The sequence below is a fragment of the Mustela nigripes genome, chromosome 4 (assembly GCF_022355385.1).
Source record: "Mustela nigripes isolate SB6536 chromosome 4, MUSNIG.SB6536, whole genome shotgun sequence".
NCBI classification, from domain to species: Eukaryota; Metazoa; Chordata; class Mammalia; order Carnivora; family Mustelidae; genus Mustela; species Mustela nigripes.
The window spans coordinates 130,159,675-130,172,479 of NC_081560.1; positions in this window are offsets into that span (position 1 = coordinate 130,159,675).

The window sequence follows — 12,805 nt, forward strand, 5'->3', positions numbered from 1 at the left end:
TAGTAAGTCTCAGCCCTCCTGCTATGGTAACCACAGGTCATCCCTCCTGCCTGGAAACCGGGCGTAAGAGAAGGCGGAAGAAATTATATTTTCAAGATCTTTCCTTTAGAGCCATTGTCTGTCCCTCATGTTTTATCAAGGTTATTGAAATAATGAAAACACTTTGTCTCTAAATCAATTCAGAATGCTAAATCTATGATGTTCTGCTTTTAACATTTTGTAGGGTTTTTTTTTATATATATTTTGTCATAATTTTTAAAGCCTTTAAGACTTCTGACTTTATAATGAAATAAAATTGAGGCCCAGAAGGTTATGACTTGCATGGAAGTTTTATCCCAGCTTGAGAGCAGAGCCAGGAGGAAAGTGGTCCACCAGTTCTGTGCTGCTGCTCCGGCCGAGCTGGCTGGTCTCCTACTTGTGCTAAGTGACCTGGTCATTCACATTTCTCCACAGGCGCACACTGTATCCCTGTGCCTCAGCTACTCTGCTTCCCCAGGAGAAGTTGGGGACCGCCTGCTGAAAGGTGGCTGTCCCAGCCCTCAACTGTAAAATGCCTCATCTCCTGCTTTCTGTGGGGTCCCTTTTCATTTGTGGGGAGTTGAGTCAAGTTTTGTTGTTCTAGAAGGTGAAGATAAAGATAAAATAGTAGCTCGAGGCAGATGGTTATAACATATTTGAAGAGTCGAGGGCTTATGAACTGTAATTATAGAGCTATTACTGGGTCATTTTAGACCAGTAGGCTACAGATGTGAAGATCAAAAGTGAACACTATTATATTATTTGTCATAATCCCAGTGTAGCCTAACTGGAGACCTCTGCAGGAGCAAGTGGCATGGTTTAAAAAAGATGAGCAGCTTCAAGATTGTCAATTATGTCCAGTTCGAAAGTATCCTGTAAGGGTCACTGCGGAACAAGTGAGCAGTGCCATCTAGTGGATGGCGAGAAGCTTTTCTGGGTCTTGTTAGGTCAAAGGGGGAGTGTAGGCAGCAGAGGTTAAAAAAAAAAAAAAATCCTTAATTGGTCACTAGTAAATACCTCATATTTAAATGCTCCTCTAGTATTTAGTAAATATTTATTTAGTAAATAAATATTCGAGTCATTTGTAGATATGTGGAGACCAAAAAAAAGCCTCAACTTAAGTCTGTAATCAGGCACCAGATACTTAGCTTTCCTTCTGCCACTGAAACTATAAAGAAGCTAGTGCAGCCTTCACGGGAGAAGCAAGACGATCACAGGATGGGGAAGTGGCTTTCTCGGTACAGAACAGCATGAACAAGAAAGTACAGAGTCAGAAATGGGAAAGACCTTGGTCAGAATCATCACAGCAAGGCAAGTAGAAATCTGGTGGAGGCTCATGCAGATTGTCCTTTCCTAAAAGTGAGGGGGTCGGGATCAAGTCCTGGTCTTGAGGAGTAGAAAATATTTGGAATATGCTCTCAAGGCTAGAACTGCTCAGTAGCCCAAAGGATCCTAGCGGCTGGGGTCAGTTTTTGTGGTCCTTAGCCTGCTTCTCTGTTACTAGGTTGGAAAAAGAGGACAGGGTATTCTTGTTATGACATAGGGATAAAAACTGAAGGAATCAAGAATACAAATGAAAATATCTTTAAGGTTACCAAACAGTCCCAAGATACACAAAGGATACAAGACAGGTTGTATGAGGTACTAAAGCCTCATGAGGGGTTTCCAAAGGTAAAGGATACTTTCTAGGAGGTTGTAATCTGGAAAGGGGGTTCTTGGTTTGAGGAACCAGACAACGTTTAGGCCAATGCTCCTTTGAAGTCAATTCTGCAAAGAATAATTTTGCTGCTGAGGGTATTATGAAGTCCCAGAGCCTCTTTTGCCGCCAGTAGATCTTTTACTGGTTTTGGATTAGATAATTCTTTTATGAGGAAATGGCTGTTCAGGGAGGGGCCTGGCTATTTGAAACAGATGTATCTGTTTCAGATGTTCTGCCCTCCGACCCTTTAGTTTTAGAGTTAAAACTAAATTATGGAGGCAGCAAGAAATCGAGTGGGACAAGGGTCACAGACCCGTTTTTAATCTTTAGGTAGTTTTCATTTATTTAAATACCCAACACTGGGGTGCCTGGGTGGCTCAGTAGGTTAAGCCTCTGCCTTCGGCTCCGGCCATGATCTCAGGGTCCTGGGATCGAGTCCCGTAGGGGGCTTTCTGCTCAGCGGGGAGCCTGCTTCCCCCCTCTCTCTGCCTGTTTCTCTGTCTACTTGTGATCTCTCTCTCTCTGTCAAATAAATAAATAAAATCTTTTAAAAAATACCCAACACTTTTAAAAGTTTTATTTGTCAGAGAGCCCAAGCAGGAGGAGCAGCAGGCAGAGAGAGAGGCAGGCTTCCTGCTGAGCAGAGAGCCTGATGCTGGGCTCAAGCTCAGGACCCTGGGATCATGACCTGAGTTGAAAGCAGCCGCTTAACCGACTGAGCCACCCAGGTGTCCCTAAAATACCCAACACTTCGAATACTGTAAGTTCTAGAAGGACCTTTGTTCTGCACTCTAAAAGTTGATTGAGATTTCTGGGGAAGATGGTGAAGTAGGAGGACCCTAAGCACACCTTGTCCCACAGGTACAACGAGGTAACACAGCAGTGTAAATAGCCCAGAAAACGACCCACAGACCGGCAGAACAGACTTCACAGCTCAAGGTAGAGAAGAGGGTAGGAAGGGTGGCGTGATGTGGTCCAGTGTAAGGGGACCTGTGCGATTGTCCACGGTAGGAGGGCACTCGGTGTATAAAGAGGAGAGAAACAGACCCTCACAACAAGCACCCCCAGGCATTGGAACCCGCACAGGGAAGACAAATTCCCAAAATGTTTGGCTTTGAAAACCAGAGGGCCATAATTTTGTGAGTTCTTAGTCTGCAGGGCCTAAACCTGCAACTTGGAGAATCAGTCGGCTCAGCTCTGGGAGAACCAGGGAGGCAAGAGAAAACGGAGTCCCCATGTGGAGAGCACTTCAAACAGCCCTGCAGAGACTGCATGGAAGCAGCGATTTGAAAACCTCTGGGGCACGGGGGCACGTAGGAGGATTTGTTTACCAATCTCCAGAGTGCATGCTGGAGGGGCAGGGACTGAGAGACTCCTCCCAGAACCAAGGACCTAGTGGGTGCCATTTCCCTCCCCCACTACCAGCCCAGACACCTGCAGGAGCCAGTGCTGTGCCAACACTCACTACCTAACTTGCTAACAGCAGGCTCCACCCCCATATGCCCCTTTGGACATGCCCCCTCCAGGCAGGCCTCCACTCCAGGTCCCCTCCCAAAGCACACCTGTGCACAGCTTGCTACCGCTGTTCATCCTGCCCCTGCCTTCTGCAGATCTGACCCCTCCAATATGTCTTGGGCAGGAGTTTATTCAAAGAGGAGCCAGAAGCCTGGAATGGGGCAAGCAGTCCCAACAGGGACAAGTACCCTCCAAGGTGACTCCTGCCCTGGGCACAGGGTAAGATGAGCACACACACTAGTCAGACTGTGGCTCAGCAGTGGGCTGGGGGGCAAACCACTCATCTGACTGCAGACCCCACCCACTAATGAAGGTTTTTCAGGGGACAACATAGGAAGAGCTGCCCTCAGTTTGATGTTACTGCATCTCTGCAAAAATGCCTGGTCTGACTCAATGCCACTGGATAAATCGACTTCAAAACAAAAGACTAGAACAAGAGAGAAAGGACATTATATAACCATAAATCTAACAGCCCGGCAGGATGACAGGACAATTGTAAATATGCACCCAACATGGGAGGCAGCCAAATACAAAGAAGCTAATAAACATAAAGGAAGTAATTGATAGTAATACAGTAATGGTACGGAAGTTTAACACCCCACTTACATCAACGAACAGGGAAAGGGTGGCTTTGAATGACACACTGGACCAGATGGATCCAACAGGTACAGTCAGAACACCCCTTCCTAAAACAGTAGAATACACATTCTTTTCAAGTACACATGGAACATTCTCCAGAATCAATCACATCATAGACCACAAAACAAGTCTCAACAAATTCAAAGAGACTGAAGTCATACCATGCATCTTTTCCAACTACAACATTGTAAAACTAGAAATCAACCTCAAGAAAAAATCTGGAAAGAGCACACATACATGGGGATTAAATACCATGCTACTAAAAAATGAATGGGTCAACCAAGAAATCAAAGAGGAAATTAAAAAATATATGGGGGGGGGGCACCTGGGTTGCTCAGTGGGTTAAAGCCTCTGCCTTCAGCTCAGGTCATGATCCTAGGGTCCTGGGATTGAGTCCTGCATTGGGCTCTCTGCTCAGCGGGGAGCCTGCTAAACACCCCCACCTCCCCCCAGCCCCGTCTACCTCTCTGCCTACTTGTGATCTCTCTCTGTCAAATAAATAAAATCTTTAAAAAAAAAAAATACATGGAGACAAATGAAAACACAGTGGTTCAAAATCTTTGGATGCAGCAAAAGTAGTTCTAAGGGGAAAGTATATAGCAATACAGAATCAAGAAAAGTCTCAAGTAAAACAACCTGACCTTACACTTAAAGGAGTTAGAAAAAGAAGAACAAACAAAATGCAAAACCAGAAGGAGGAGGGAAAGGAGATGAGAGGAGAAATAAAGGAAATTCAAACTAAAAACCAATAGTACAGATAATAAAAATCAGGAACTGGTTGTTTCAAAAGATCAACAAAATTGATAAACCTTTAGCCAGACTCACTAAAAAACAAAAAGCAACAAAAAGAGGACTCAAAATCAGAAATAAAACAGGAGAAATACGACCAAAGAAATACAAAGGATTATAAAGGATTATTACAAAAAATTATATGCCAACAAATTGGACAATGTAGAAGAAATGGATAAATTCCTAGAAATATATAACCCTCCCAAACTGAAACAGTAAGAAATTGAAAATTTGAACAGACTCATTACCAACAATGAAATGGAATCAGATGGCTTTACAGGTGAATTCTACCAAACGTTTGATGAAAAGTGAATACCTATTCTTCTCAGACTGTTCCAAAAAATAGAAGAGGAAAGGAAGCTTCGAAATTTATCCTATGAGGCTGGCTTTCCTCTTATACCAAAGCCAGATAAAGACACTACAAAAAGAACTACAGGCGTTTCTGTAGTGTAGCGGTTATCACGTTCGCCTCACAAAAAGAACTACAGGCCAAAATATTTCATGAACACAGATGCAAAATTCCTCAACAAAATATTAGCAAACCAAACCTAACAATGCATTTTTAAAAAGTCATTCACCAGGGTGCCTGGGTAGCTGTTGGTTGAGCGTTGGCCTCTTGGTTTCGGTTCAGGTCATGATCTCATGGGTCATGAAATCCAGCCCAGCCAAGCACTCTTGCTCAGCAGGAAGTGTGCTTGAAGATTTTCTTCCTCTGCCCCTCCCGCCATGCACGCATGCGTGTGCGCACACACATACTCTTACTCTCTCAAATAAATCTTTTTTAAAAAAAGTCGTTCACCATGATCAAGTGGAATTCATTTCCAGGGATGTAGGTGGGTTCAATATTTACACATCAATCAACGTGACACAGCTCATCAACAAGAGAAAAGATCAAAACCATGTGATCATTTCAATAGATGCAGAAAAAGCATCTGATAAAGTACAGCATCCATTCATGGTTTAAAAAAGCCCTTAACAAAGTAGGTTTAGAGGGAATATTCCTCAACATAATAAAGGCCATTTATGAAAACCCACAGCTAACAATATCATACTTAATGGTGAAAAATGGAGAGCTTTTCCCCTAAGGTCAGGTGCAAGGCAACAAGCCTATTCACTCCCTTTTATTCAACCTAGTACTGGAAGTCCTAGCCACAGCAATCAGAAAAGAAAAAGGAATAAAAGGCATCTAAATCAATAAGGGAGAAGTAACACTTTCACTGTTTGCAGATGACATGATATTCTATACAGAAAATCCTGAAGACTCCTCCCAAAGCTATCAGAACTAATAAATGAGTTCATAAAGTCTCAAGATACAAAGCTGATAAACAAAAATTTCCATACACTACTAATGAAGTAGCAGAAAAAGAAGTTAAGAAAATAATCCCATTTACAATATTACCAAAAGTAATAAAATACCTAGGAAGATGCTTAGCCAAGAAGGTGAAAGACTTATACTCTGAAAACTATAAAACACTGATGAAAGAAACTGATGATGATTCAAACAAATGGAAAAATATTCCATGCTCATGGGCTGGAAGAACTACTACTGTTAAAATGTCCATACTACCCAAAGCAATCTACAGATTCAATGCAATCCCTATTAAAATGCTAACAGCATTTTAACAGAGCTAGAGCAATTAATCCTGAAACGCGCAGGGGACCACAAAAGACCCCGAATAGCCAAAGCAATCTTGACAAAGAGGAACAAAGCTGGAGATATCACAGTTCAGAGTTCAAGAAATACTACAAAGCTGTAGTAATCAGTATGGTACTGGCACAAAAACAGATGCATAGATTAATGTAACAGAAATAAACCCAGAATTATTTGGTCAATTAATCCTTGACAATGAAGAATGAAACTGGGCCACTTGCTTATACCATACACAAAAATAAACTCCAAATGGACTAAAGACCTAAATGTGACACCTGAAACCATAAAAATCTTAGAAGAGAGCACAGGTAGTAAATTCTCTTTCACTGGCTCTAATAATATTTTTCTAGGTATGTCTCCTGAGGCAAGGGAAACAAAAGCAAAAATAAACTATTGCAACTACCAACAAAATAAAAAGCTTCTGCATAGCAAAGGAAAAACCAACAAAACTAAGACAACCTACTGAATGGGAGAAGAAATTTGCAAAATCTATAAAGAACTTATACAACTCAACACCAGAAAAACGAGTAATCCAATTAAAAAATGGGCAGAAGGGTGCCTGGGTGGCTCAGTGGGCTAAGCCTCTGCCTTTGGCTCAGTTCATGATGTCAGGGTCCTGGGATCAAGCCCCGCATCAGGGGAGCTTGCTTCCCCACCTCCCACCCCCTGCCTACTTGTGATCTCTGTCAAATAAATAAAATCCTAAAAAAAAGGGGGGGGGGGAAGACATGAACAGATGTGTCTCCAAAGAAGACAGAAGATGGCTGACATAGGAATATCACTTCACATCATATTGCAAAGAATGGTTAAAATAAACACAAGAAACAACAATTGTTGATGAAGATGTGGATAAAAAGGAATCTTCTTGTACTGTTGGTAGGAATGCAAACTGGTGTAGAAAACAGTATGGAGCTTCCTCAAAAAGTTATAAATAGGACTACCCTATGGTCCAGTACTTCTAGGACTAGATATTTACCCCCAAAGTACAAAAACGCTACTTTGTAAAGATATATGCACTGGGTATGTTTATTGCAGCATTATTTATAATAGCCAAATTATGGAAGTAGCCTAAGTTGCATTGATAGATGATTGGATAAGATGTGGTAGAAATATATAGTGGAATATTATTTGGCCATAAAAAGGAACTAAATCTTGCCATTTGCAACAACACGGATAGATCTATAAAGTATAATGCTAAGTAAAATATGTCCGAGAAAGAGAATTACCATATGATTTCACTAATATGGAATTTAAGAAAACAAATGAACAAAGAAAAAAGAGACAAACCAAAAAACAGATTCTTAACTGTAGAGAACAAATTGATGGTTACCAGAGGGGAGGTGGGCGGGAGGATGCGAGCAATAGGTGATGGGGAAGAAGAGTACCCTTCTCATGATAAGCACCGAGTACAGAATTGTGTAATTGCTCTAGGGTATGCCTGAAACTAACAGAATACTGGATGCTAACTATAGAGGAATTAAAATTTTATAAACTTATTAAAAATGTTGATTGAATAGGATACTTGAGGTATTTGTTGAATTTTTAAAATGTAGGCTCATTTATTGGAAAACTGCCAACATAATGAATAGGCTCACAATTCAAGACCGAGATTTGGACTTAGGCTATTTTTGTTTTATTTTAAATTACTTTAGAACATTTCTCAAGGGGCACCTGGTAGCTCAGTGGGTTAAGCCTCTGCCTTCTGCTCAGGTCATGATCTCAAGGTCCTGGGAACCCCACACTGGGCGCTCTGCTCAGCTGGGAGCCTGCTTTTCCCTTTCTCTCTGCCTGCCCTTTTACGTACTTGTGCTATCTCTCTTTCTCTCTCTGTCAAATAAATAAAAAATATTTTTAAAAATTTCTTAAAAGTAATCTTTACACCCAATGTGGGGCTCAAACTCATGACCTCAAGATAGAGAGTTGTATGCTCTAATGACTGAGCGAGTCAGGCACCCCTATCTTTGGCTATTTTAATTTTTTTTGTTCTGTTTTTAAGTTATTATTATTTTTTTTTTCAAAGATTTCATTCATTCATTTGACAGAGAGAAATCACAAGTAGATGGAGAGGCAGGCAGAGAGAGAGAGAGGGAAGCAGGCTCCCTGCTGAGCAGAGAGCCTGACGCGGGACTCGATCCCAGGACCCCAAGATCACGACCTGAGCCGAAGGCAGCGGCCCAACCCACCGAGCCACCCAGGCGCCCTTTAAGTTATTATTTTTTAAGTAACATATAATGTATTATTTGTTTCAGGGATACAGGTCTGTGATTCATCAGTCTTACACAATTCACAGTGTTCACCATAGCACATACCCTCCCCAGTGTCCATCACCCAGCCACCTCATCCCCTCTAGCAATTGTTTGTTTCCTGAGATTAAGAGTCTCTTAGGGTTTGTCTCACCTCTCTGGTTTCATCGTTTCATTTTTCCCTCTCTTCCCCTATGAGCCTCTGTATTTTTTTTTTTTTTAAGATTTTATTTATTTATTTGAGAGAGAGAGAGAGAGAGAGCATGAGAAGGGGAGAGTCAGAGGGAGAAGCAGACTCCCCACTGAGCAGAGAGCCCGACGCAGAACTCGGTCCCAGTACTCTAGGATCATGACCTGAGCAGAAGGCAGTCGCTTAACCAACTGAGCCATCCGGGCATCCCTGATCCTCTGTCTTGTTTCTCAAATTCCTCATATCAGTGAGATCATATGGTAATTGTCTTTCTATGATTATTTCGCTTATCCACATTGTTGCAAATGGCAAGATTTCATCTTTTTGATGGTCGAATAATATTCCATTGTTTGATACACACAACCCCCCCCACCCAACCACCCCACATCTTCTTTATCCATTTATCTGATGATGGACATCTAGGCTCTTTCCATAGTTTGGCTATTGTGGACATTGCTGCTATAAACATTGGGTGCACGTGCCCCGTTGGATGACTACATTTGTATCTTTAGGGTAACTACCCAGCAGTGCAATGTAGGGTAGCTCGATTTTCAACTTTTTGAGGAACCTCCATACTGTTTTCTAGAGTGGCTGCACCAGCTTGCATTCTCACCAACAGTGTAGGAGGGTTCCCCTTTCTCTGTATCCTCGCCAACATCTGTTATTTCCTGACTTGCTAATTTTAACTATCTTTGGCTATTTTTAAATGGTATTTTTCATTGTCTTTCCATGGTGGCCAATCTATTTATGTGTTTATAAAACTACTAGAAATATTTAGTTTAAAAGGTAGGATGGCACAGTAGTAGTTGGGGGGGTGCCAAACAGCATACCAGTTTTTATATAATACATGATCGCTGTTTTGTGAAGTGAAAAAAACACATAGGAAAGATTTGTGGTAAGTAAACTACTAACAGTGGTCACCTCTAGGTAGGGAAACTACAAGCACCCCCATTTACCCCCAGTTCTTCATACTTGGTATGAAGTACATGATACTTGGTACATATCTTGAGAAATCCAGGAAAAAGAAGTAATTTTCGAGACTGCTGAGGTTTTTAACAATCAAAAATGGTTTGAGCTTCATTCAATTAGTGGTCATCCCTATCTACCTTTTATTTTTATTTATTTTAAATTTTTTAAAAGAGATTTTATTAATTTGACAGAGAGAGAGAGAGATCACAAGCAGGCAGAGAGGGGGAAGCAGGGTCCCCGCTGAGCAGAGCCTGATGCGGGGCTTGATCCCAGGGCCCTAGGACCATGACCTGAGCCGAAGCAGAGGCTTAAACCCACTCAGCCACCCAGGTGCCCCATATTTTTTTCTTTTTTATAGTACCTGGGGCTCAATCCCATGACCCTGGGATTGTGACCTGAGCCGAAGGCAGATGCTTAACCCACTGAGCCACCCATGCGCCCCTTTCTCCCTTTTAAATAAACCCTTCTCCCTCTTCAGTTGACACTGAGCTCACTGAGCACCACAGAAAATGTGGTGAACACCAGGAAGATGAGGAATCAATGCTGGAAATTCAATAAATTTGAAAAATTCAAGAAAACTGCTATTGGTTGGGAAGATGTGAATGGAATACTTAGAACGAAATGTGGACTCCTAACTCAGCATACTTGAAAGCCAGTATGTCCTATGTACTTCCTCAAAAGTTCCATCAACAAGGAATGAACAGCAAATTCCCATGATTTCTAGAACTTATACATTTCTTTTAGAACACATAACATTAGTCACTGGGCTCAACAGCCATGTTTCTTCTCTGGGAGGGAACATGAGATGATGCATCAAGTCAGGGCCTAAACAATTCAACAGATATACCAAATTTTTAAATTACTAGAATTTGTTCCTGAAACCCTAGGGCTTCATTGGCTCAAAGCTTTGGTTTGAAAAATCTTTTGTTGTACAGTCAGTTCAGAGGTAAGTATTGTTTTGAAAATGCAAATTTGTCCCTATAAACATAAATTTATAGGAAACAATCTGAGCATGATGTGCATTTTGTTTGCTTAAGGGGCAATTTTGTCTTCAAGAAAAACTTGAGTGCAGAAAACTGCACCACCTAAACCTTCATGATAACATTGAGTCCCACCCATCCATCCGCATCTGGTGTTAACATTTTACTTCTGATCTCATAGAACCCTATTTTGGCCACTTCACAGTGTTTGTCACAAGCAGCAAGCATTCTGATGCCCATTTCCAAAGCAAATTTCTGGTTTTCTTCAAGATAACGTGCCATATTGGGGCGCCTGGGTGGCTCAGTGGGTTAAAGCCTCTGCCTTCGGCTCAAGTCATGATCCCAGAGTTCTGGGATGGAGCCCCGCATCGGGCTCTCTGCTCAGCAGGGAGCCTGCTTCCCTCTCTCTCCCTGCCTGACTCTCTTGTCTGCTTGTGATCTCTGTCAAACAAATAAATAAAAATCTTTAAAGATAATATACCATATTTATTTTATATTGTTAATCTACTTAAACATGTAACATATGTAAGACATTATCGTCTCAAATGTATTACTGATAAAGTTTTTCAATGTTATGCCCAAATCCTCCCTTTCTCCCCTTTTAAGTCCTGTGGTGTTTTTACTGGACTCAGCACAGTACAGTGATTTTTAGGGACTGAGTATAATGGATTTCAAGGGGTTCAATCTCCTTTCCCGAGACTTGGTTATAGGGTGACCTTTAGTATTTACATCTGGAAAAAAGTTTGCGAACAAAAATGCTCATATTAATCTTGTTCTTTTTCCTCATTCCTGTATTAACAGAGCTTGATAGGACCTGTGAAGCAGCTATCATCCTCACTAGATTAGCAGAGGACTATACTGGTCCCCTTGGAGTCCGTGCCCATCTTAACTTGTGCTTCTTCATTTGATTTGTTCACTGACCCAGCTCTCCAAATTTTTCAGCATCTGTCAAATCGAGGGTCCAAGACTAGGGGCCAGGACAGCATTGTTGGGACTCATTTGTCCTCAGAATGTACCTCCTCCCAAAATGGAGTCAGCTGTCACCCTCCCATACAACACACCATTCTTGATTTGCCCCTCCACTGACCCTAGGGCTGAGATCTTTTTCAAAGACAAGACACAGAAAAGACAGGCAATCCTCCAGTCTTAACTGCAGCTGGTTGGCTTATTTACAGAGAACTGCCGTGAACAGCTTAAGTCAGCTGTGAAAATCTTCCGAGTCAGGAAAGGGAATCTCTTTGTATGCAGCCAGTGGCCTGGAGCTTGCCTACATTTCATTTTTGTTTGAAAGTCACTTTGCTTTCATTAAAAGAACCAGGTTGATTACTATAAAAGCCAAAATACTTAGTTCCTGCATCTTTCATATAGTTTCAAGGTGTCACTATTGAGATTACTGTGTAACCAGGTATGTCGTAACTTGAGCCTGAATCTTGGCCACCTGCTATACCCCAGTTCATAGTGCATAGTGTAGTTGTAGAATGGTAATTGAATCGGTTTATTTTCCCCCCTCTTCTGTGGTCAACATTCCTGGTCTAGTCTGGCAGAATATCTCTGATAGGCTGGCATCTAGAGAAAGAACATGTTAAATTTATGTTTCTGTATCTTTGGTATGTGTTCACACACAGAATAAGCAAAGTAGAAGTAGGAGAGCGTATTTTTCTTCTGAAGCTCACTAATCTTACACAGATATCATTAAACCCGCATTCCACCTACCAAAGGGAAGTAACAAGAAACTAGACATTTTATGCGTGTTGTAGTCTCAGAATGTGTTGGCAAAAGAGAAATGGATTTGGACTCATGTAATTCCTCGGTCAGGAAAAGGAATTCATATTCAGGTCTAAAATTACACTAAAAGGGGAGGGCCCTAAATATTCAGCACAAGTTTCCCTATATTAAGTCTCCCTGAGGCTTTTCAGATTATGCTACACATTTATTACTTACTCTCTATCACCATCAGGAGGAAACAGACATGCTCAGATGGTTTCATATATGAGAAGCATCTGAGTCAAGCAAAAGGATGGAGGGAACAAGGTAAATGGTCAGAGGAATTGCTGCATCAGGGAGCAATTGATCAGCAGTCTGATAAGTAACACAACTGCCAGCCGTCCCAAA